At 39.5% G+C, this 3609-nt stretch overlaps 1 pseudogene; it reads left to right on the top strand.

Moving 5' to 3' along the window:
* Positions 1–587: 587 nt before the first annotated feature.
* On the top strand, positions 588–3109 carry LOC122703159 (annotated as a pseudogene).
* The last annotated feature ends 500 nt before the right edge of the window (positions 3110–3609 follow it).

Genomic DNA, 3609 nt, shown 5'->3' with positions numbered 1-3609 from the left:
ATATCCTGCTACACATCCAATTACTATAAATAGTCTAACACTGGAAATTATTTATCTTTCATCACCTTGCAGAAGCTCAGTCCACCTTACCTTAGTGATACAAACATCTTTACTAGATATATATCTAAAATTCCCTCTTTCTCAAATCTTTCTTCATCCCACACTCAAATTCTCAACTACGTTTCCTGGTTTCCCATTAATCAAGAATAAAGAAAACAAGATCCTTAGCTGCATTTATATCCTTTACATCAATTTTCTACTTTTTTCAGACTTTGCTGTCGCTATATCTGAGATCTTCTGCTTCATGTGGGGCTCTGAGGCATCTCACATGATTAAGTGTGCAGAGAGCATCCCCTGTCCATGTTTACTAAGTTCCTCATGTCTATAAACATCACCTTACTCCAGAAGATAATGTGAGTAATTTTCAAGGAAATATAACATTTTTTCCTATCTGAAACAAAAAAAGAAAATCTCATAAGTGTTCAGATTTCAGTAGAGTCTAGAGATATATAACTTATTACATTAATAACTGCAAAGTTCAATTTAAGAAAAAGTGATTTTTTTCAAGTAATGTAACTATGTGTTCCATGAAATATACAGAGAATAAGAATAATGTTATAGAATTTATTCTACTGGGGCTCACAGAGAATCCAAAAAAGCAGAAAATCATCTTTATTGGGTTTTAGTCATCTACATTGTGTCTGTGGTACAAAATGTGTTCATTGTGTTGACCATCACTGCCAGTCCATTATTGGAGTCCCCTATGTACTATTTCCTGGCCTAGCTCTTCTTTATTGATGATTGCTATCCCTCTGTCTTTTCATACGCTCCATGGGGTTCTCGAGGCAAGAATACTGAAGTGGTTTGCCTTTCCCTCTCCAGTGGACCACATTCTGACAGACCTCTCCACCATGACCCGCCCATCTTGGGTGGCCCCACATGGAATGGCTTAGTTTCATTGAGTTAGACAAGGCTGTGGTCCATGTGATCAGATTGGCTAGTTGTCTGTGATTACGGTTTCAGTCTGTCTACCCTCTGATGCCCTCTCTCAGCGCCTACCAGCTTACTTGGGTTTCACTTACCTTGGATGTGATGTATCTCCTCTCGGCCATGCCCCGACCTTGATTCAGTTATATACGTATATTTATGCTGTGCTGTGCTGTGCTTAGACACCCGTTCGTGTTGTTTATAGATCCTGAGAGCCCGGAATCCAAACAGGGGATATGTAGTTCCATTCATTTTCAGCTGGCTTGAAGATTGGGGTTGGGATCCTCCAAATGTTCAGTCTGCGGCTTTGAGAGAACCAGAGATCACATTGCGAATATCTGCTGGATCATCAAAAAAGCAAGAGAGTTCCTGAAAAACATCTATTTCTATTGACTATGCCAGAGCATTTGACTGTGTGGATCACAATAAATTGTGGAAAATTCTGAAAGAGATGGAAATACCAGACCACCTGACCTGCCTCTTGAGAAATCTGTATGCAGGTCAGGAGGCAACAGTCAGAACTGGACATGGAATAGCATACTTGTCCCAAATAGTAAATGGAGTACATCAAGGCTGTATATTGTCACCCTGCTTATTTAACTTATATGCAGAGTGCTTAACAAGAAATGCTGGGCTAGAAGAAGCACGAGCTGGAGTCAAAATTGCAGGGAGAAATATCAATAACCTCATATATGCAGATGACACCACCCTTATGGCAGAAAGTGAAGAAGAACTAAAGAGCCTCTTGATGAAAGTGAAAGAGGAGAGTGAAAAAGTTGGCTTAAACCTCAACATTCAGAAAACTAAGATCATGGCATCTGGTCCCATCATTTCATGGCAAATAGATGGGGAACAGTGGATACAGTGGCTGACTTTACTTTTCTGGGCTCCAAAATTACTTTGGATAGTGATTGCAGCCATGGAATTAAAAGACACTTGCTCATTGGAAGGAAAGTTATGACCAGCCTAGGCAGCATATTAAAAAGCAGAGACATTACTTTGCCAACAAAGGTCCATCTAGTCAAGGCTAATATTTTTTTCAGTGGTCATGTATGGATGTGAGTGTTGGAGACTCTTGAGAGTCTCTTGGACTGCAAAGATATCCAACCAGTCCATCCTAAAGGAGATCAGTTCTGGGTGTTCATTGGAGAGACTTATGTTGAAGCTGAAACTCCAATACTTTGGCCACCTGATGTGAAGAGCTGACTCATTTGAAAATACCCTGATGCTGGGAAAGATTGAGGGCAGGAGGAGAAGGGGACAACAGAGGATGAGATGGTTGGTTGGCATCACCGACTCAATGGGCATGGGTTTGGGTGGGCTCCAGGAGTTTGTGATGGACAGGGAGGCCTGCTGTGCTGTGGTTCATGGCGTCGCAAAGAGTCGGACATGACTGAGTGACTGAACTGTACTGAACTGAATTGATTCCTCTGTCAATATGCCTAAACTGATATTAGATTCACTCCATGAAAAGAACACCATTCTATTTAATGGGCGCATGACCCAAATCTTTGGGTAACATTTCTTTGGAGATGCTGAAGTCATCTTGTTTACTGTGATGTCCTGTGACCACTATGTGGTCATCTGCAAGCCGTTGCACTATACAAGCATCATGACCCTGTTAATGGGAGTGTCATGGGTAGCAGGCTTTCCTCATGGATTCATACAGATCATCTTCATCTTCAGATTACCTTTCTGTGGCCCTAATATCATAGATCACTTTATATGTGACTTGAATCCTTTGCTCAATCTTGCCTGTACTAATACTCTAGGGCTCTTTGTTGCTGTCAACAGTGGTTTCCTCTGTCTGTTAAACTTCCTTCTCTTGATTGGGTCCTACATCGTCATTCTGCACTCCTTAAGGTCCCAGAGCTTGGAGGCAAGGCAAAAAGCTCTCTCCATCTGTATCTCCCATACAACAGTGGTGGTCCTATTTTTTGTGCCCTGCATATTTGTATACTTGAGACCAGCAACTACTTTACCTATTGATAAAGCAGTGGCTGTATTCTACACTATGGTAACTTCCATGTTAAATCTTTTAATCTATACTTTGAGAAGTACTCAGATGAAAAATACTATTAGGAAACTGTGTAGTAGGAAAGTTATTTCAGATGAATCATAAAATGTGATTGGAATCTAACATGTATTCAGTGGCAGCAAGGGTCAAAAATGCATTTTCAATAATCTTAACAGTGAATACTTATGATATAAAGAAAATAGTTAAGCATTATAATCGTAAATTCTACAGTGACAGAAGAAATGATGGCAAGAAATAAGAAGTATTTAGGCAAGGGTAAACATTTGGAATATTCTTCCATATTGGGGCTTAATTTTACCTAATTCAACAATGTATATAGATTCACAAGCATTCATTCTAATAAAACATAAAGAAATACAAAACATATTGGTATTGAGAGTAATCTCCATAACAATCCAAAGAGGGAGAAACTGCTATTATCACCTTTTTATAAGTAAGGAGACAAACTGAAAAAAAAAAAAAAAAAAAACAAAGTTCCAAACCAGAAATACTGAAGTGTATATATATACCAATATATGTATATATGGGCTTCCCTGGTAGCTCAGCGGTAAAGAATCCACCCACAATGCTGGAGACCTAAGTTT

Source organism: Cervus elaphus, chromosome 11 (genome assembly GCF_910594005.1).
Source record: "Cervus elaphus chromosome 11, mCerEla1.1, whole genome shotgun sequence".
NCBI classification, from domain to species: domain Eukaryota; kingdom Metazoa; phylum Chordata; class Mammalia; order Artiodactyla; family Cervidae; genus Cervus; species Cervus elaphus.
Note: the sequence above shows the minus strand (reverse complement) of the source record. Positions and strands in the feature narration are given on the sequence as shown.